The 23,906-nt window shown below is 38.1% G+C and overlaps 1 long non-coding RNA gene across 1 annotated transcript; it reads left to right on the top strand.

The window, feature by feature from the left end:
- Positions 1-8,633: 8,633 nt before the first annotated feature.
- Positions 8,634-12,297, top strand: LOC117394305 (uncharacterized). Its single transcript, XR_004543362.3, has 3 exons — positions 8,634-9,189; positions 9,797-9,878; positions 11,774-12,297. It is a non-coding gene; the product is annotated as an uncharacterized LOC117394305 (long non-coding RNA).
- Positions 12,298-23,906: the final 11,609 nt, after the last annotated feature.

Raw genomic sequence — 23,906 nt, forward strand, 5'->3', positions numbered from 1 at the left:
GCTCGTGAATTGGTATGCGGGAGAGAGCCACTGTCCCAAACAGTTCAGTAACTTGCTAACATCATATATATCCATGCTTAATCCACAGCATCAATATTGATTATTCTCTTTTTAAAACATCGCCAATACTGCACGAGTAAATATTGAACGTATCTTTAGGTGTTTATAATTTAAATTAATTCACTTTGGAAATGTTGTTCCACACTCATTTTAAAGCGTTGCCAGAGAAACACACTTCTAACAAACGAATCCTATTATCATACCGTTCTAGTATAATGAACAGGTATTTTTGTCCTTTCAAAATATTGTTCTTGAACGAGGTTTCCTAGCAGATGTTCCACTGTGTACTCCAATAAGCACAATAGGTGGCTGCATCGCTGTCCTTAATACCAGATATTGTGAACAAGCAAGAGCTATCCTTTTTAGTAGCCGAAAACCTGTTTTCGAAACCGGCAGCAGATTTCTGATCTTCAGCTGACTTGAAATATGAAACCCATTCAAGTCCTTTCGCTTCGTGGCGTCGATACAACAGTGTCTTCTAAAGACAAGCCATCCACTGCGCATATAAACACAGCATAATTCCTCTGTTTTTTTTGTTATTGACATAGGTGATTGAATATCAGCCCCAGTATAAGCTACAAAGGGAAAAGAATACAATGATTACTATACCTATAGCATACAAAAACGTATCTTAATACCCTTTTAAAAGAACTACCCCACCCAATGTCTCCCCGCGAAACAGTCTTTAATTGTATGACACCAAACTAAATATCAAAGGGGATCCTCGGGATACGTTGCAGCAGCTGTAGTGTGTGATCTCTGCCTGGGAAAAAGCAGCAAGAAGATGTCCCCAAGTGCGTGAAATAGCAGCCTACATGATGGTTAAAAATTATTCCCTAGAAAAAAAAGAAAAAATAATAAATCAGTGCAGAAAAAACATAAGGAATCAGTGCAGAAAACTTGTTCATAATCTTATTGTGGCAGCAGTGTGGAGTAGTGGTTAGGGCTCTGGTCGCTTGACCGAGGGGGCGTGGGTTCAATCCCAGGTGGGGGACACTGCTGCAGTAACCTTGAGCAAGGTACTTTACCTAGATTGCTCCAGTAAAAACCCAACTGTATACATGGGTACTTGTGTGTAAAAAAATAATGTAATTGTATGTAAAAATAATGTGATATATTGTAACAGTTGTAAGTAGCCCTGGATAATGGCGTCTGCTAATAAATAATAATAATTGTAAAATGTTATCGTAATTTATCTTGTGTGTGTGAGTATGCCGCAATCCAAATATGTGAAAAGTATTTCAACCCAAAATTAGAATAGCGTGCTCACTTTACCGCAATTATTTAGTGGGAGTTTTGTGATATATATATATTTTTTTACATATTTCACCCGTGATTGATGTTTTTGTGTGGCGTTTACTTTAATGTGAAATAGTGTGGTGTCCCAATACGCACAGTAGTATGTAGCGGCATCACTTTCTTTAACGTCGTTTATTGTCAGGCTGCACGTCTTTGTGTCGTTGTATTTCCTCACAGAGAATCTTGATTTTATGTCGTCGTTTTTTATGGTATCTTGCTTATCCTTGGATATATAATACATGATCCACTCAAGGCTATTTGCATCTGGAGTTTCGCGATACCAGTGAATTGCTTCCTTGGAAAACGATTCTTTCTCAAATGTACACCTGAACAAAGCAATCTGCTTACTTGCCGCTTTTCTTGTCATTGAAGGGGGAGATTGAGTTACATAGTCCGCGTTACACTCTGCGTTACCTGTGAAAAGAGGATTGATATTATAAAACGTTTTTGTGCTGTATTGTGTGTTACTCATAACATTATTATTAGCTTACCACTACACTATACTTACTTGACCACATAATGAGCATAACTTTGAAATAAAGAATACCGGTATGCATTGTGCCCTAGCCTGCTTGGAAATGTATCCGACCTCTGTGAATGAACTATTATAAAAGCTTACAGCAGATGATGTCATCTTCTGAAAAGGGAAGCGTGTGGTTTATTGTTAACATGTTGGGAAGCATCTTTCATTCCACTTTCTGATTGGTTTAAATCCATTTACAGAACAAAATTTATAAAGTAAAATACAGATTTTAAAAGTTTAAACCCATCATGGCAATTTATATTCAATTATTGTATATGATTGAGAGTGCATTGTTATAGTTGAAGCAGCTGTGCTACGGGCTAGATTCTCAAAGATATTTACTTGAAATCGTCATCTGCGCATTTTTTTCCGAATGGAAAATACATCAATTAAACCTCTAAAACAAACAAGAAACAACGTAATACTTCATTGGAGCCGACGAATTAAAGGTCTTATTTGTTGTTTTGGATTGGTAACTTTATTGGTACTCCTTTCTGAAAAAACAACCTAATGACGAATTGGAGTAAATAGCTTTGAGAATTTAGTCCTAAATGTTTGTATTGATACACACATCACACTGCATTGTAATATTGAACATTATGCAAACTTCTTATTATACTACACCACCCAGCTCCTGGTCCAGGCCCTGGTACTCTCCCGCCTAGACTACTGCAACTCGCTCCTTGCCGGCCTCCCTGCGTCCGCTACCCGTCCGCTCCAGCGCATACAGAACTCCGCTGCCCGCCTGGTGTTTTCTCTGCCTCGCTTCTCCCACGCAACTCCACTGGCTCCCGATCACCGCTCGCATCCAGTTCAAGTCTCTTGTACTCGGTTACAGATGCCTTGACCAGACTGCACCCAGCTACCTCCAGACCCTCATCTCTCCCTACTCCCCCACTCGACCTCTCCGCTCCTCCTGAACTAGAAGACTGGCTCTACCTCCTCTACGCTCCCCTTCCTCCAGAGCCCGCTCCTTCTCCACCCTCGCCCCGCAGTGGTGGAATGACCTTCCTACAGATGTCAGGACTGCCCAGTCCCTGACCATCTTTCCGGCGCCTCCTCAAGACTCACCTCTTCAGACAGCACCTGTAGAAACTCCTCTTTTGCATCTGGACACTTAGCACTATTCCTTAAATGCACTTTACTTGCTCTTATCTGCTCCCTATTTTATTGCATTTAACCCTGTACTTTAGAGTACTGTAATCTTTCAAGTGTCATTTAATCTGTAGTATTTTGTATTTAATTATATCCTGATGTAACTATCACTCACACTGTTATCTGCTCCGTTATTGAATCGTATTTTGTCATATACTTGTACTTGCTAGAACCGAAGTGATTGTATTTTATCTTGCTCTTAATTGTATTAATACTTGTACTGTGATTCATGAAATGTATTTTTGTTTACGATTTTAAGTCGCCCTGGATAAGGGCGTCTGCTAAGAAATAAATAATAATAATAATAATAATAATAATAATAATAATAATAATAATAATAATAATAATAATAATAATAATAATAATAATATGATTCTCACAAATATAACGCAAATATGCTAACTTATTTTTCCTCGTGAGGAGTAGTCATAGTATTGTATTATTTAGGGTGCAGTGTTCTCTTCAAGCACATATATTTTTATTAATATTTTTTGTATTATCTGAGTGAGGTGCTTAGAGCTGTTTTGAAATGACCAGATCAGTATCAAGTTGTCAAATCTCTTGGTCTCCTTTTTCCATTACAAGGCATATCAAACTTTATAAAGTAGTACCGTGTAATCATGTAAACAGGCACCTGGCTTATACCTGGGTGCAGGTATATGCTGTTTTCTGTCATGTGCAAATGCAAAGGGATAAGATTTTTTTTATACATATGCATTACTACACTGCCTCATGTTAAGCTGCTACAGTAACAAGCACATTAATTCATAATGTTCGATATTTTTTTTATTATTGCCTGTACTAGACATTTACATTGTGGCAGGAACTGTGACTATCTAAAACAAATAATAAACAGCTTAAGTCATTACAAGCCTTTAAATCAAAAGTCTAGGTTGTTTATTTCTATTTTGGTACATTTACTAGGTAGGCCTATGTTTTTTTTCTTTCTGAAAAAATGAATTGCGCTAATGACAATGGGAGTAAAGTGCACTTAGTCCAGTGACTGTTCTGTAAAAACCCAGTTAGAACCAGTTGCTTCTACATGCACCTGTGAACACAGAGGTTTTTACTGGCCTTGAATATGGAAGTATTCACAGTAATATGAAAAAGAAAAGTTTAAATCAAGGTGCTTGCTAAACAAAAGTCCTTGTAATGGTAGACTAAGAATTAGTTTTGTTCTTATCTCTAAGTTTTATTTTTTTTTTTATTTTTTTTTTTAGCTTTTTACTGAGGCAATAGCGTAGCAATTAAGAAGGTTTATAATATGAATTATGTTATGTTCTCAGTGTTTATTTTATGAAGATTGATGGGAAACCAACCCTGCTATCTTACAGATAGTGGGGCTACTGATTAGTAACTGATAAATATAATAAGTGCATAATATTGAAGTAAATGTGTAGAATTCACTTATTTTCTATCTATGCTGTCATCAATAAAAGACCAGTACAACACCGGAATCCACTTTGAACTATTTTATTGTATGCAAACAGTATTGCCAATACTTTTATTTGAAATTAATTGGCTCCTTTTGTTGTTGTTGTGCAGAACCATTTTTTGTGTTAAGCCTTCTTTGAAACTTTTTACTAAGGCAAGATCATATCAATTAAGAAGACAGTTTTTGCAGATGTTTCCTCTACTCTGAATCACTGTGAGAGTCCCAAAAGGCACAGTAATATTTGCCGTTATCACTTTTCTCAGGCTTAAGCACTGAAAGAATACACTCATCAGTCTCATCATTGATGTCAACTGAGAATTTGTTTTTATAGCTCTCCTGATCGTATTCAGTGCTAGGACCCTTGCTGTAAAGAAGCCGCTTCAGACTTTCGCCATCTTTTTGTTGGTACCAATGGATATGTTGAGTATTTACTGAGCCTTCAGGTAAGACTTTGCACCTTATTCTTGCAGTTCTGCCACTTTCTCTTATAGTGATGGAGAGTTGATTCTGTTCTAAAGAAACTCCAAGCACACCACCTGCAATGAAGAATGACATGGTGATGTGTATCTGTCACATGGGCTGTAATTTCAAAAGTTAGTTTTTAAAATGTAAAACTTACATGATAAAGATAAAACAACTATGATATATGGTGCCCAGGACATAGTTTCTCACTGAGGTAAAACTTTACTATTGGTTTTAGAATGTCCTCTTACTAAGCTTTTGAAATCATCTTCAGACACAACAGGAAATGAATCTAACCAATCAAAGATCAACACACACAATATGACAACGATTGTTTTATTGCATATTCAAATTAAGCTAAAAAAAACTGGTATGCAAAAAGACCCGACGAGGAAGTCCCTTTTCACTGAAATGATTGAAAGTGAACACTGCTGGTTTTAGCTTAATTACACATTTAAACAAAAGCTTTAAAAAAAAAAAACTACCAAAACTTCATGGCCAAGGCTGTTGATGGGTAGGAAGCAGACCCAGAGGCAGAAGCTGCAGTTTAAAGTGCTGTTGCACACATTTACTAGCATCAAAGAAGAAAAATAAACAAGGTACAGAGACTAAAATAAAGGGTTAAGCTAAACACAAACTTTACCTTTCAGCTGGGCCGTGGCCTTCACTTCAGGTTTTCCAAACTCCTCCACATAAGCAAAGGATTTGGCCTCCGTTTTGTACCATGTGACTGGGACTTGATTGATGTTCAATTATTCAATCAAGACCCAGCCACATTCTAAACTTACATTCAAAATATTTTAACTTTATTTAAACAGAACACATTGCTGTCTTTCCCACGTATTCTTTAGCACACACATGAAAAGTGGTTACACTAATGGAAGTTCTGTATAGGCACCTTGCTTGAGTTGCTGCCCAGGTTTCAGTTAAGCACATTCACTGGAATCAAAATCTACTCTAACAGAGTCAACTTTCTCACAATGGCTTTGATTTGCTCCCAGCAAGCTTGATGTTCTGAGTTACTACTCTAATTTAATTTCATTAACTTAAAGCCGAACCATGATAATGAAAACTGTGAACATAACATAATTCATATTGCTCTAATTGATATGCTGGTTTTCAGACTATACTCTCAGGGCCTGCACACAATTAAAAGTATGATTTATATAATTATAGAATATAGCTTGGATGGCACAGCCGCATTTCATTTAATTCAGGCACCTACATAATAAGAAGAATATTAATAACATTAATCAAAAGGGATTTGGCAGAACTGTGCTGTCCCTAAACTATTTCATCATACATGACTATTAAAACAATGTGACCACTGTTTATAGCAGCCCCATAATAAAGACATTACCAGCCAATTTCATTTTTAAAAAAATCAAATTATGTAACATAAAAATGCAGACATAGCTTAAAATCACAAATCATTTCGGGTGTGTCTTTATGAAATAAAAATGCACCCAATAAAATTACCAAACCAGTTAAGCAGATGGGTCTTTTAGAAAACAAAATACATTTTTTTCAGTGTACCAAAATGGGTAGTAACCTACTGTACAAAACCGTATAAAGATTAAGTAAAATATCTTCATTTTAGCAAGTTTCTAAAACAGTTTGACTTTATGAATCATTATAATATCTGAGCTCTTAAACAACTCTTTTGACATGTTGCTCGTTTTAATCTAAACACATGTGTAGATTCTATTACTTTTAGTACAGGCTGTATGTAGCTTTGCATCACAGTGGTGCCAAACGGCACAGTAATATGTGGCTTGATCGCTTGATTTTGTGTTAGACACAGCAAGAGTACACACAGAGTCCTTTGAGTTTCTTTCAGACATGATTCCCATGGAGCTTTTGTCGTCGGATTCAGTTTTCGAAGCTGTGGAATAAAGAACCCGCTTCAGATCTTCGCCATCCTTTTGTCTGTACCAGTGGATTATCAATTTAACAAAATTAATTCCTTCCACTTCACAATCTATTCTGGAAGAATCGCCTGGCCTTGTAATGAGGGTTTGTTTTGGCTGATTCAGTGTCACAGCAGATTCTGCATCTGTAATACAAAATACATACATTAAAAGAAAACTCTTGAGAGATTTGTCAATACAAAGTCATGCATATTACTTTGTGTAAATTCTATAACTTACAGATGACAAGTGAAACCAGTATTACACATACTGCCCGAAACATACTGTGGTCTTTCAAAAATGAATATGCCCAATATTGTTCTAAACTGCTTTAAAAAAGCAAATAAGAGGAAGTGACTCGGTGACCAGATAACCAATCTGTTCCAGAGCTTCCGTTGTTTTTGCATGCATTCATTGTTAAGCTTTATAACAGCAACATTTTTCATGGCATATTCAAACAACATATTCAAACAACATTATGACAATTTAAAAGCTTTTTATTTTTTTTTAAATGGCAGGCAACAGTGTAATTGTTTCCATAAATACAGACGTTATGCTAAATTAAGAAACCGAAATAAAGCAAAGCTGTATCTATTCCTTATAATAGTAAACACAACTAAAATATTTAAAAGAAAAACACTTTACACAAACCTTTCTTTGGTATATTGCAACATAATTTGTACTATTTTAAATAAGAAGGGACCGCCGTTCCATTGACGGTGTAATAGGTATGTGCTCGGGGCATTGCCTAGGGGTTTGATTGGTTTAATTTACAGGCCTGGAATGGAAGTGACGAGGTTGTTAACCCTCTGGTGACTGTACTGTTGAAAGGGTTTTTCTTCCCTGATCTGCGTACTTTCTATAGTCGCCACCTCTGCATAAAGGCTTAGAAACATCGAGGGAAACAGGCCAAATTCTACTGTAGCTGCTTTCTGAGAAGGACGTTGAGAGAGTGATACGCTGTTCTCTGTCCTCTGTCCGGGGTCTGAATTTTAAGTATTCAGTTTTATTATGAATATATTGTATTTGAAGTAGAGGTGTATTGTGTAAATGCACGCCTTTTTAAAGTTGTATTACTAATTGGATCTGATATTACAAAAATACTAATTAGATGTTTTTTTTCATTCACAATTAATTGGTTTTATACATGTGGAGGCTATTAATTGTGCTTACAATGAAGTTTGTAACGTTAATGCTGTTAATGTTTTACAATAAGTAGGTTTGATTTGCGTCTTTGGGTCGTTTTTATTTTTCTTATGAATTTTGATGAATAAACTATTGGTCACATTAGAAATCTAAGGTTTTATATTTTAGATAATGATTCTTTAAAAATCCCTAAATGATGGATAATCATAACCTTTTTATCTCAGATGATGTATTTATATTTCCTAAGGTAATCTAAGAAAAAAAAAAGTTTGGGGGATCCTGTCTTTTGAAGGAGGACCTTAATCGACCTTTAAAATGTATAATACCATGGTACTTGTAACAGCCTTTGTGTTTCTGTGCCAGCATGTAAAATGTTTCTGTAGAGCGTCTGCTAAGTTTTAAGTCACAGTGCTGTCCCAGTAAGCACAATAATAACTGCCGGTATCGTTATCTTCCACGCTGGTTATAATGAGATTGCAGATGGACCTCTCGTTTAGTTTTTCGGCTTTGAAATGATCTTTATTAAAACCTTGGTCGTATTCATATTTTCCGTCATTCTGGTAGTACAATATCCTCTTTAACCCTTCCCCGGGTCTCTGTCTATACCAATGTATATAAGCATCATTAATGTTGACCCCGACGACTTTACAGCTGAAAGTTGCTCTTTTTGTTGTTTTTCTTGTGGCGGATATCTGCGACTGTTCTAAAGAGACAGAAAATACTCCATCTGAAATAAAAGAAGAAAAGTGACAATGCGGTTCATTCAAATCACCATGATAAAATGCTGCATCAGCCAGACACCCGTAACCGAATACTCACATATAAGAGAACCAAAAAAAATGAAAGAACACCAGAGCATAATTTTGTCTTAACTTCAAAACCAACGGTTGGAACAGAAACCCCAGAATTGTTGTGCACCAGCAATTGGATATCCATATGCTGTTCGAGGAAATGACGCTGATGTGATTTTACCCAATACTAGGCGAACGCATTGCACCTTTGGAACTTCAGTAAAACATACCCGCGTCTCTAACTCCCCTACAGTTTTGCGTCGGCTAGAAATCTGCCCAGTGCTCTGAGCTTCTCAGAAAGCACGTGCTGAATGAATTCATCTGCACCAGGAAGGCCCTTTATCCGGTATCTGCAGTCTGTGAAGGACGTCGCGCTACAGGAGCGCTGTCCGTGGTCCTGAATAATAGGTAAATGGATATGGGATATGGTTGTTTCAAAGTACAATGTGCACCAACTGTTGACTTATTTATTTATGTATTTATTTATTGGGATTGATCGATTTGATAAATGATAGCAGTTTATGCAAAATACATGAAGTGCTGTATTCATACTATTAGTGTCCCGTACTGGAGAAAAGTAAATATGGATCACAGAATAATAATAATAATAATAATAATAATAATAATAATAATAATAATAATAATAATAATAGTGTCAGGCAGTACATGAATTCCAGAACAAACTGAAATATGTAACACTTTCCACACTGTAAAACCATTGTACTTTCACACATACCATGATAACATCGTACCTTGTTCCAAAATGCAGTGGTACCAGTACCATGGTACTTTTATATAGGGGGAACAACGGGGAACTGAACGTAATACTGGCCCTGGTTCCTCATTACCAAATTACTAGAGATAATTTTTAAATCCAAAAAGTGTCAAACATTTGGCACAGTAACACTCATATACTGTTTTTGTTGTTGTTGTTGTTTTCTTTTTTAAATATCTATTTACTATTAATTGTTATGCCCAATGATCTGTAATTATATTTATTTCTGTTTTTATGCAGGAGGTGGAATATTCCATTTGAAAGAAAACCAGATTCAGAAATACAGACATTATCAAATCTTAAACATAGTGTTTGACTGCAGGTTAGTAAACACTAAATGACACAGAACTTGTTCTTATTAATTAATTAATTAATCAATCAATTAATTAATTAATTAATTAATTAATTAATTAATTAATTAATTAATTAATTAATTAATTAATTAATTAATTAATTAATTAATTAATTAATTCCTCCTTTTGAAATTAATTAATTTTCACACATTTCTAATGGACATTTTTAAATGTTCCCTTTGTTGTTTTACAAGTAACACATTCAAGACATTTGAATCTCATGTAGTTAGAATTCAGAAACATGACCCAAATTTTATAGTGCATTTTAATGTGACCAACTGTGCATAGTTTACTAGAAACTGGAACACCTATAGGAACCACATATCTAAGAAGCACAAAGATGTAGTAGCACATTCCATTGATACTGCAGATGGGAACTTGTGTGAAGATCAATTTCCAGGTGAATATATCACATGTTGTTTTTCTGATGCTGACAGTGAAAAGAGTGTGGAGTAGTGGTTAGGGCTCTGGACTCTTGCCCGGAGGGTCGTGGGTTTAATCCCAGCTAGGGGACACTGCTGCTGTATCCTTGAGCAAGGTACTTTACCTAGATTGCTTCAGTAAAAATCCAACTGTATAAATGGGTAATTGTAAGTAAAAATAATGTGATATCTTGTAACAATTGTAAGTCACCCTGGATAAGGGCGTCTGCTAAGAAATATAATAATAAAGAGTAGCTTTAATGCAACCTTTGCATTAGCATTACAATCTGAACATAGGCTTTCAGAAAGAGCTGTAAATGATGTTATCTCCTCCACTTCCTTTCTTGTAGATAAACATGTTTCTTCCTTAAGAAAAAAAAATCCTTAATGACCTTAATGACAGAGGTGTTGACACAGGTTTCAAAAATGACATTTGAGCCAAACTTCTTAAAGGATCTGAGCAGCAATAAGAAAAGGCTGAAATACTAGAGCAACAACTTCAACTTTGTGCAGCCAATTCCTGTTCCATTGCAAAGTTCAATTGTCACTGCCAAGGGACACCTTATTCAGATACTGGACATTCAATCAAGTTTCTTTAACGTTATCAATATGCAAAATATCCTGAAAAATGTCTATTAAAACCTTAAATATCATTAAATGGCCAAATAATTAGATCAATTAAGCAATTAAGACCTGAAGTTGGATTGGAATGAAACCCAGAAGACCCTGTGGTGGCCCTCGAGGCCTGGAGTTATGTGTGTGTGTGTGTGTGTATATATATATATATATATATATATATATATATATATATATATATATATATATATATATATATATATATATATAATGGTTTATTTGGTCTTTGTAGGGGAAGACTTTCTTGATGTCTTCCACTACATGGAAAACGACACCAAATATGACAAGGAAAGGGAGAAAAGTCTAGGACTGTTTTTGTGGAGAAACAGATATGTCATTCTACTATTAGCATTCAGTGGCTTACATAATGCTATTGATACAAAGATTATCTGGACGTGGAATTATTTTATTTTTATTTTATTTTTATCTTATATTAACACTGATATTCTCAAAAATAGGTTATGTAAAAATCTTTATGTAAGCTATGCAAATAATAGTGTTTTGACTCTAGGGGAAGCTTTCCTTTTGCTGTAGATGGATGGCTTTTTTTAATGCATACTTTTTATTATTCCATTGTGGATTATGTTTGCAAATGGCCTTATTTTCAAAAGTCAGTAAAACGTTTAGTTCAGCATAAGGAAAGGACACTTGAAAGTCACAGTCCAAGCTAGTAAAACCAATCAGTAACTTAAGTGAAACTACAATTACTCACAATTTTGAGGGTATTTCATCTAGATGTACTCTAAAATATGTATAGCTCAATTTTAAAAGTTTTTACTCAAACGTTGTCTTATTCATGTTTGTAGAACAGCCCTGACCATGAGATTGAAAAGCATGCAGCAACAACGCGAAGAACAGCACCACACAGTCCTATTCTCTGAAGATGGGAGACTGAAGGAGGCAGTGGTAGTGGGGGACAGCGTTACCGTGTTCTGTCAGGCTGACACCATACTAGATGCCATAGCTGTCTTACTAGCAGTCTACTATGTTTTTGATTTCAGCTATCCAAAAATGTATTCCCAGTTTCTGGGACTGTCACAAACATATCTAGGTGACAAATCAAAAAAAATATGTGTTCTTTCTTAAAACACTTTGTAAAACAATGAAAGGAACATAGCTTTATTGAATCAGTCTGCGGATTTAATTTTTTTTTTTAAAGTATCTGTTTCAAGAGTAATCAGTTCAGTTGAAGTTTGTGTTTATAATGTTTAACCAACAAAAGTATGACTATATGTGTTTATTTTTTGTTTAAATAAATTAATTATTTGAATATTTATTTATTTATTTATTTATTTATTTATTTATTTATTTATTTATTTATGGTGTTTGCTTGCCGTATAAAGCACTTTTTAAAATAAAATTAATTAATTAAAACACATAATAAACACATTTTAATTTTAAGGTTTTTCAGTTTGTTGTAGTTTGTTTGCGTATTGTATTCAATCCATTTCAGCATGTATATACTGCATAATGTATAATATATAATAACCAACTATTGTATAACTACCTAAAATGTATTTTTAATTTATATATTATGTGAATATGTATTTGTTTTATTTGCTGTTTGAACCAGTGTTTATAAAGTAAACACATTTATTGAAATAAACACCAAATTGTGTTTATTATGCCCTCCTTAAACATGTTAGAGTGTTTAAAAGTTAAACACATGAAAGGGTTTATGTTTCACACATGTTTAAAATGTTCATACTTGAAGTGTTTACGTTTTAAACATCTCCATGTGTTTAAATAATAATCAGTATGTGTTCAGAGAATAAACACAAAGAAGTCTGTAGGTATTGCCTGTAGGTATTTATTTTGATGTTTAGATCTTAAATGTTTGGATTTACAGGGCAGTATTTTGTGTGTTCTCCTTTTGCTTTTATTACGACTTTCAGATGTCTATAATTCTTAACCAGTAAGTTACATCTTGCTGGTGTAATCTGGGCCCATTCTGTCTTGCATATTTCCTTCAGCTCAGACAGGATGGATACACAATGCTTGGCTACATCTTTTTTCAGCTGTCCAAAGCATTTATGTTGGATTGTGATCTAGTGACTGCAAAGGGCATTCCAGAACTTGTATCTTTGTTTCTTCAAGAATTTCAGAGTTGCTTACACACACACACACACACACACACACACGCACACGCACATATATGCTTAATCCACACCATTAATATTGATTATTCGCTTTTTAAAATATCGCCAATACTGCACGAGTAAATATTGAACGTATCTTTAGGTGTTTATAATTTAAATTAATTCAACCGGAAATGTTGTTCCACACTCATTTTAAAGCGTAGTCAGAGAAACACACTTCTAACAAACGAATCCTATTATCATACAATTCTAGTATAATGAACAGGTGTTTTTGTCCTTTCAAAAGATTGTTCTTGAACGAGGTTTCCTAGCAGATGTTCCACTGTGTACTCCAATAACCACAATAATAGGTGGCTGCATCGCTCTCCTTAATACCAGATATTGTGAACAAGCAAGAGCTATCCTTTTTAGTAGCCGAAAACCTGTTTTCGAAACCGGCAGCAGATTTCTGATCTTCAGCTGACTTGAAATATGAAACCCATTCAAGTCCTTTCTCTTCGCGGTGTCGATACCAGTGTATAACAGTGTCTTTAAAAGACACGCCATCCACTGCGCATATAAACACAGCATAATTCCTCTGGCTTTTCGTTATTGACATAGGTGATTGAATAATATCAGCCCCAGTATAAGCTACAAAGGGAAAAGAATACAATGATTAGTATTATTGTTTACATGTATCCATCCATCCACTTAACGTGATACTAATGATCATAACAGTAAACTTACGGGGTAAAAGTGTCAATAAGGCAATAACAAACGCTAGCATTTTGAACAAGCTTTTAGCGCTTTCAGATTCAGTGGGTACGTTTATGTCATTTCAGTGCATTCGTCATGTTTTACAGTAGCGAATGAGATGTGTTTTTGTGGGTTGTCATTTCATTGGCGTTCTTCTTGATCTTACAATGTATACTGTAAAACACAACCACTGTGTCAAGTGCAGCAAAAAAAGTAATTGCGTTTTTTTTGTGTTCTTTTTTTCGCACAAAACTTAACATAATATAAGAAAACAAACGTGTTTTGTTTTTACCTTTTTCTGTTGCCACTAACTATAAAGTTAACTTTAAGACATGTTACAAACACATGTTATTTTAATAGACTGTTGTTTCAAATCCTCAAACCAATAACAGATGTATTTATGTTATAATGGATCCTTCAACTGAAATATAGCAAGAACATTCTGTGTGACTCCTTTTTACTAAAGCTGTTACTGCTTTAGGGTCTTATTCTCACTTGGTTTGCGTCTAGTGCGTAAATACTTGTTAAAATTGTAAATATAAACTAGAAAAAGTATCTATCCCCAAAAACAGTTTTTGTTTTTCAAATTAAGGAAGAAAATAATAGACTACAAGACGTTATTGTATAGCAATCGAATGTTGTAGTCTTACGGATTCCATTCCTACCACATGGCTTTGTGATATTTGTTTCTTTATAATACGGGGATCTGTCCATCAATGTTTCGGTCGCTAGCAGTATTTATATGGTGACTTCTTCTTTGCACAATGATCTGTACATTAAAACAACAACCTTAATGTGATGCAGTAACTTCAAACGAATTTCTTCGGTTTTAATCAAATGGGAGTTGTTTTGCTGATTGATGAAACAGCATTCAATGCTTTGCTACATGGCCTTTAGTATTCAACCACAACCTTGTTGTCTTACTGTATTTATGACAGCCCTGTTATAAAGATATATTAATTTTATACTACATCGAAATAACTGAAGAGAAAAATCCACCCTGTGCTTCGATATTTTTAAAAATGGTATGCAACTCTGACCAATAACTAGTATAACAAATGCGACCAAACAAAATGTCCTTTCAGTTATAATCACGTAAGAACTAAGAATTGCATTGTAATTTCTACAGTGAACTTGTATACCCGGTTACAATCACAGAAGGACAGCTTTTTGCGCACACTTGTTTTTTGTATGAAGTGCCCCAAGCTGTAAGGCGGCGTGGTGCTCCAATACGCACAATAGTAGATAGCCGTGTCGTCTTTCTTAACGCTTTGTATTGCAAGAGTGCAGGTATTCTTGTCGTTCCATTTTTTTACGCTAAATCTTGATTTTATGTCTGCGTTGGGGATTGAGCCCTGGTTTGTATCTGATTTAAAATAAAAGATCCACTCCATTTGATTTTTCCCTGGAGTTTGCCTATACCAGTGAATTATTTCTTCCTGGAATGAGCCTTTCTCCAACTTGCAGGTGATAACTCCAATTGCACCAGGTTGCTTGGTGATTGAAAGCTGGGACTGTGTTATGGAATCAGCTTTACAGCTGCCTGTGAAACATCAACATCAATACGGTAAAGAATGTGTTTGTACCTTTACAAAGAAAATAAAAATGGACATTGTATTGTAATGTATACGTACCTGACCAAAAAATGAACACGGTGGTAAAATAAACAAGCATTGTGTTCAGTCTGCATGAAAATGTAACTGAGACGTTCCAAACCGGAATTTTAATCAAAAGCACAATGCAAATGATGTCATCAGCGTCTACACAAATACGAAATGTGTGGTTTATTGTCTCTGCATGAAAGAAGCAAATGTCAACGCAAACATTTTCAGAATGTAAATGATATGTAATAATGATGTATTATACTGTAGAAAAGCATCGGTATGTTAAAATAAACACAGAGTTGTGTCTAAGACAATAAAGTTGTCAAAAACGCAGAAATTATGAGGGATAACTAAGAAAATAGACTGAGTAGACCGTCGTTTCACCAAATGCCATTTCTCTTAATTAAACAACTCCCAAGTCCCAGTTAATAACCTGAACCTCAATTATTCATAATTCCCGTTTTCTTAGGGAACATAACACCACAGGGAGTATAACTGTAATTAAACAGAGAAACACTCATTTGTAGATTATATCTTTATTGGGTGGATAACTGCAACATTCCACATTAGTATATCCACGTAGAAAATGTCTTGCCACAATATATTATAACACAATAGTGAGATTAAGCTTTAACATTTTTTTTAAAAAAATATTGCGATTATTATTGTTATATGGTGTGTAAAGTTTATTGAGTGGGGGGGAAAACGTAGTAAATTATGTCTAAAAGTAAGGCCAGATAACACAGCCATTAGATATTCCTCATTTTAATAATAATTAAAAAAAAAAAAGATGAGTGAAGTGAGACATTCAATCGCAACCGGCCATCTTCCCCTTGAAACACCAACACCCTAACCCAATGTCCATCTTTCCCTGTCTGGTTTCTTGTGGGTGGGTTGGAGGGCAGGTTGGTCCCAAAAGTACTTCCCCCTGAAGGCCGAAAACTGGCGACAGGGGACCCAGGCGACATGGATGGGGCGTTGAGAATGCAGGTTGGCAACTGGGCAGTTGCAGTAGCCGGCAGAGAAGCAAGCCTCGGTGACCGTGAAGCGATGTCTGGGTCACCAGGAGGAGAGAGCAGGAGACCAGGCGACAGACTGTGCTGGTGATGCAGCGACCAGTGAGTTTGGCCCAGCAACCAGAGGTCTGGACACAAATGCCAGGTCGAGGGCTCTGACCAATGTGCACCGGGTCAGGACATAGGGGTGGTGGTCAGAGTTGTGGTGGAGGTGGTCCCCTCACTTCCTCCTTCGGCCGAGGTGGTCCTGGGTCTGTTGTAAGGGGGTGCCCATTTAACCCCCTTGATGACCCTTGAGCTTCTGTGAGGGGGAGGTCATTTAACCCCCATAAGCCAGAGTGACTTTTCCCTGTTGGGGCTCCTTTACAAAGGGCGGCCCCAATGTTGGCAGTGGTGCTGGGCCCTCCGGTGGTGGCGAAAAAGGCAGCAGCATAGGGTACTCCGGCTGGGGTGGTGGCACTGGCAATAGTGATGCTGGAACCTCTGGACCTGCAGCTGGAGACTCTGGTGATCATACAGGCAGCAACTCCCTCTCTGGCACTCGGGCCGGCAGCATCCTCTCTGGCAGGCAGCACCTCCCTCTCTGGCGCTGGCACTGGCTCATTTGCTTGCCTCCAGAAATGTCCGCTCTTCCACTTCTTTGGGCTGGTACCAACTCCTCTTCACCCTGATGGGAGCAACACATACCTTACGGTGCCCAGACTCGCTCCTTTAGCTTCCCGCCGCCATTTCTCTGCATGCCAGGTCCATGTTTGTTTTTTAAACTGTAGTCCTGCTCTGAGTCTCTAGGGTGCACTATCTCACTACTGACACCAAGTGTAGCAGTATAGCATCAGGGATGAAACTCTTGGGAGGCTTTGAAGCTGCAGTTTAAGTGTTTATGTTTAATTAACAAAAATGCACAAACAGGAACTAACAAACAGGCATGGTAGCCAAAATAAAAATGTTTAAACAAAACACTACTGTACAAACAGTGATGCCAGGCTGGGTATTCGCCTACACTGACCAAATACACAGAGTATGCACTGCACTGCACTGCACTGCACTGCACTTCACTGCACAGGTTACACTTCCACACCAACCCCCAAACAAAGGATTTTCTCCTCCTTAAATATAATGTGGCTGGAGCCTAATTAACCATTAATAATTCAATTGAGGCTCCAGACACATTCTCATATGCATTTATGGCAGGGAGGATTTTATCCCCCTCCCTGACAACCTTATATTCCCAACACATACACTTGACAATTTACATGTAGGGCTTTTGCCCTGCCAGTGTCATTTTTATGTCAATATGGGAGGAGAGGGGATTTGCTTTTCCACAAAGAGTCTCTTCCCTGATGCCAGGTGTTATGCCAAATACTGTCCCTGCCAAATAGTGTCTCCTAGCCGTATTTGTCACTCCAGAGCAATTTTAATAATAAAGTAATGTGCAATATACTGCAGAACCGTACTCATTGGATGTGTAATTTGTTTTACATTCTTTGCTTTGTAAGATCGGAGAACACTGTTCTGATAATTAGTGCATGTACTACTGTAGCGGAGCAGAATAGTGTCACACATCTTCCAGAGAAACCGGCTCTTGTGTTGACCTTTCCATCATTAAATTTCAATGCAAAACCATTGAAATGAGGCCGTTTTTAGCAAACAAGTTTCAAATATGACACACAACATTAAACTAGACATGTACAAATGAATTCACATGCGCACTGACTACAAATTAGACTATTTTCTTCCGAAGACAGTATTTGAAATTACACCTGTAGCTTTTTAGCAACCACGTATCAATGGCTGTAGAATCGAGGTAAATTGTACAATAGCGTCAATGCATTTTGTCATGAAATTTCATTGCACACAAATTGAACAGCCAAGTGACTGAAAAATGTTATAAAGTCGGGAACTTTTTTCAAAAATATTTTTTGTATATTTAAAAGGGGCCTCAGATTCCTTCCATTTAAAGAATAGTTGAGTTATTTATTCTGTACCCCAAACTCCAAGGAAAAAAAAACTGAACACGAACAGATGTATAGCTACATTTTCCATTCTTTCATACATCTAACATCCATTTCAACTGCAGCACACGGCAGCTGTGAGTTCTGTTAAACCCAAGGGTTTTGACTGATGGTTTTCTGTAGATGAATCAACGTGAGATTTCCAATAAGCACAGTAGTTACCAGCATCTGGTTTTTCTATATCCGTTACTATAAGAGTACCATTTTTTTCAATTTTTCTTAACCCTAACCTGGCCATGAAACGGTCTGCAATTCTGTCATATATTATCCATTCCAATTATTTTCCTTTTTTCTGTCGGTACCCAAAGAATGTTGTAGAATGGATTTTCCTCCCTCAATTGTGCATTCGATCTTTGCATATCCCCTTAAATTTCTTGTGATTGACAATGACGATTTAATTAGATCTCCTCCAGTATAACCTTAATTGACAACATGATTCATATTATTTTAATGAATAAATAAATCCAGACAGTGTATACCATTTTAAATACAGAAATAAAAAGGAAAGTGTCAAACCCACGTATCAAGAAGTTATGAAGGAAGATGAAAGAGTTAACATATTTGCAAGATCGAGTCATTTTTCAAGAGACGAGTATAAATGCTGTTAGTCTGTTTTATTAGCAAAGGAGCCGGTTAATTATTTAACCATCTGTACTCAAAGAAACCATTTTGTGGTTTTTGGTTTCCTTAACAACGAACTTTGCGAGTAGAAAATCATCTTGATTATAATATTTAACTCAAAATAAATATAATAACCTAACGAGACATTGTTCACTTTTGAAAGTTTTACAGTGGTATATGAATTGTTTGATGTGCAAATTAACAAAGGGGGAAAAAGATGTGAGGTATTGGGAACCTGGTGGCATGAATTGCGTGGCAGCGCATTGCGTATTAATGCAAAGCTTGGTGCTCATGCTGGTTAAAATCTAGTAAAGGTGTGTGTATATTTTATACATATAAATTTTACATTTTTAAGTTACTACCAATGTATTACGCAGGACTCCAAAGAGATCAAGATGCCTTACCATTTAGTGAACCAACATGTCAGAAGATACACTGCCTCATGAAATGAGAGATATGGTTCGGTGTTTGATTGGCGCTTCATGTGATTCCAATGGGAAATACAGGAATTCTGCATTTCTCAATTATGATGACATTAATACACTGAAATATATTTATTATTATAACTTTATTATTTCTTTATTTGGCAGATGCCTTTATCCAACATACCTACAAACTGAAAAAATAGAAATATAGTGGTTGTCTAGATCACACATTCTTGGTATAACCAACAGCATTAATAATTGCTTAATGTGTATCAAACATATATTAAGGGTCATTGCATTCTCCGTAAACTAATAGTGTAGTTGTCCATAATGTTACTATGTTTGATAGTTCCGTTACATTTTGGTAGTACCTTAACTTCAAAGACATTGGGTTGTGCAGATCTACCATTAGGTGGCACTAAAGTATGAAGCGCTCGGATCAGTGAACCTTTTGGTGAAGCACTGGTTCACGTGATTCACCAGGCTTCAGTTTTCCCATCACTATCAAATAGTAAAACTGTATAAATTGCAGAGTCTATTTCACTCTATTTAGCTCTACAGTATTAGTAGGTGTAGGCCTACTCTATTATGTATATTCAGTTGTGTAAATTTGTTTTCAAAAGTATGTGTGTTGGGGGGGGGGGGGGGGGGGGGGATGCGGGCAGTTTCTGTAGCTGATGCATGCATAAAGATCTATCTCAAATAATGAAAAAAGCAGTGCTGTCATCCGTACAGCGTTGTCATCAATTTCATACCAAGCAGCTGCCAGTGGGGGAAAGCCAGTGTATATTGAGAACCTTGTAGTATGACTGCTGTAATGGTTAAGTATTAGTTCAAATCCAGCCAGTGTACATTTAATTCTACCTTGACTTTAAAGACCTTGGATTGTGCAGCTCTACCATTAGATGACACTAATGAGCATGTGTCATCTGATCAGTGAACCTTCTTGCAAACCAGTGGCTCAAAAGGCTTGGTGATTTCCAGGTGTTCACTTTTCCCATCACTAATTAGTGGTTTCTAACTAAAGTGATATTAACACATCTCCTGGGACCATGTTTATGAACTTTGCATAGTGTATAAGTTGTGATTTTGCTCATCTGTGTATAATTGTGGGATGCACAAATCAATTCTGAATTAACATTCTCATGTGGAACCCTCGCACACACCAATTATGAGCAGGCCTAGGAGCCGTTTCCTAAAAGCAACTTTAACCAAACCAATATCATGACAGCATCTAAAAAAAACAGTTTTCCCAAACCTCTTCCTGCCTCAACGTTCTCAAACTTCTATACACGTGTGTGTATGTGTGTGTATGTGTTTGCTGCTTTGCGAAAAATAGTTTCTTGTAATCTTCAGAAACACAGCAGTGCTGACAAACACTGTTGTTGGGTTATACCAGATAGAGAGACAGCAGGCGCTGGTAGGTTCAAAAGCTCTTTATTACAAGCAGGCAAATACCACCCAACAGAGCGGTTTCAGTATTACTTACACCTCAGCACTCACTCATAGGCAGCGCCTCCCCACCCCCGGAGCGCTACACTGGCTCCCAGGATGACAGACACCCAAAACGCAACAATAGCAGTACAGCACTATCAATCACTTGAACTAAACATTGGAGGGAACAGAACAATTAAATATAGCAATAATGAACAACTATGAACGCAAATACAGTAGAATTACACGATTCCCCGCAACACCCCAGAGTCCCCCACATACACCACTCCCCTGCTGCTCGGCTGTCCACAGGCAGCACTCTGTCAGCTGCAGGTTGTGAAGCCTCCGGCAGTCACAACGAACGATCATATCCCGTATATGCAAGAAAAGACACCACTACAGCAAGTAGTTCTCAGAAATCCTGCTAAGATGTCAACACAAAATGTGCTGCCTGTAAGTGTAAAAAGTGGTAAAAAATGATGGACTGAATGGGCTAACACTGCTTCTAAAATACAGCGTAACTATCAGGCACACAGATATAGAGAACATTTCTGAATTCCAAAAAACTGAAATCCATGTGCTGACTGACCCTTACTCACAAGTGCTTTTTACTGCATATAATTCATTATAACAATATTTTGCTAGAAGACATGCACATTTTTTTTCTTTTCTTTCAAAGAATAGCTGTAAAGAAATGTTTTAAAGCTATAAAATTGAAAGGTCATAGTATTACTTTTTTTTCTGTATTCCATAGAAGGCTGAAGAAAGCAGACAAATTTATATATTTAAAAAAAAAGGTTTTCTAAGATTTTTATGCAAAAACCAATGAGGTATGTATTTGCTAAAGTTCACAAAACAAAATTAAATGTACAGTCATATTTTTCAGACCAAAAAAATTGGTTAAGAACAAATATGTAAATAGATATCGGTCTTGTTAAAATGCATTACCCTGAAATTTGACGTTTGACCTTTTTTTGGTCTTAGCCAAAAAATGCTCACCCGGAGATGCCAAATCCATGGGGGCATGGCATGCAGAAATAGCCACTAACTACACCGTCAAAGTGGAAGGTGACCTACCAGCATCAAGCAGTTCTTGCATGAACTTTAAGATAACTGGCATGGGGCAAGAGACTGGGTCATGACTCCTGGTCAGACACCAAGTCTGGAAATACTTCCACTTATAGGTGTTCAAGTAGTAGTTCTGGGTGCCAAAGGGTGCCTCTCGTCTGGCTGAGGAGATCCATGTGAAGTGGGATCTCCCAGGGGTGGCCTTGTAAGAGCTGGCACAGGTTCGAGAACCAGATTCTACACATGTGTACCGCAGCACCGGGAAGATGTGGTGGAGAGCAAGGGAGGCCGCTTGAAACTCCAGCATGTTTATATGCAGGGACGTCCAGCGTTCTGGCCATGATCTGCGTACTCCTCTGCCTTCCCAGACCGCCCCCCAACCCAAGTTGGAGGCGTCTGTCGTCACCACTTGGCGTTTTAACACTACTCCCATCCGCACACCCTTGCGCAGGTGAGAGGTCGTCCTCCACCAGCGTAGGGCTGCTGAGCATGTATGAGACACCGTCAGCTGATGGTGTTTGTCGTGCTTTGGATGGAGGTGGAACGCATTAAGCCATGCTTGTAGTGGGCGCATGCAAAGTAGAGCCTGCTAAATGGCTGATATGGCTGCGGCCATCAGACCCAGTAGTTTCTGGCACAATACGAGAGTGACCTGTGATCCTTGTTGAAACAAGGAGAGGCTCTCTTGGATAGCTGCTACTCTGTCATCCGACATGTATGTGCTCATCGTACTGGAGTCCAGCCGGAGCCCCAAGTATGTTGTGCACTGCACCGGTCTAAGCCGATTCTTTGCATCATTGATGGTGAGGCCCAGCCTCGCCAGATGCTCTGTCATGACCGCCGTGTGGGCCACTGCTCCCTCTCGTAACTGGGAACAGATCAACCACTCGTCGAGATCTAGGATGGGGTGAAAGCCGCCGTCTTTTTTGGGCAGCAGAAAATACTTTGAGTAGTACCCCTCTCTATGGGAGGTGGGGTCTACGACGTGAATGGCTCGCTTGCACAGCAAGACGGCCACTTTCTTCTGAAGTACTGAGGCCTGGAGAGGGTCTGTCATGAAAGTATTCGTGATTCCTCGAAAGGGAGGAGGTCCCAAGTGGAACTGGAGCGTGTAACCTTTGTGCACGGTGGCGAGCACCCAGGTGTCCAAGGTGCAAGCACGCCAATAATGCAGCTGGTGTGCCGAGAAGGGAGTCTGAGGCCACAAGCCTTCAGGGGCCCTGCTGGGGTTGCGGCAGGTCAATCTGGGGAGGCTGCCTAGGGTGGTGGCCCTGGAACCGCCTCCTGGGACACTGGTGCGTGGACTGGCCACGACCTGCATTTCCCCTGCTTGTTGGGAGGGGCTGGTTGTTCGCTGCTGGTGTGCCCTGTAGGCAATGCCTTAGGTCACCCAACGGAGCCGTGGGAACTGGAACTTTCCAGGTGACAGTCCGTGTCTGAGGAGCTCACCTGTGGTTCGACCTGCCCCACGTGGGAGCGCAGGGAGGGAGCAATGTGGCCACCTGCCAGGACGCCTCGCGTTTCCGGTGGGATCTCTGCAAGATCTCCTCCACAGGTGGCCCAAAGGTATGTCCTGGGGATATAGGCGCATCTAGCAGCACGGCTTTATCCATGTCAGGAACTCTGGGTTGTGACAGCCACAGCTCTCTATGAGATACATGTAGCAGCTTGCTGGACAGGAGGTATAGTTCAGTGGCCACCAGCTCAGGGAGTGGGGCATCACGCAGGACACTGTCCATATAGGTAGTCAGTATACCCGCCGTGTTCGCCAGGCGGGTTACCTGTGCCTCCGCTGCGTACGCCTGTTTAAGGTGCGTCTCTGTCACCCTGCATTGCGGGTTCAGACACGCCGGGTCTTTAGCTAAGCCTCCCACCGGCGGGACTTTGACCAAGCCCAAGTCTACCAGGGGTAACCCCGCTAGGCC

Source organism: Acipenser ruthenus, chromosome 3 (genome assembly GCF_902713425.1).
Source record: "Acipenser ruthenus chromosome 3, fAciRut3.2 maternal haplotype, whole genome shotgun sequence".
In the NCBI taxonomy this organism is placed as follows: domain Eukaryota; kingdom Metazoa; phylum Chordata; class Actinopteri; order Acipenseriformes; family Acipenseridae; genus Acipenser; species Acipenser ruthenus.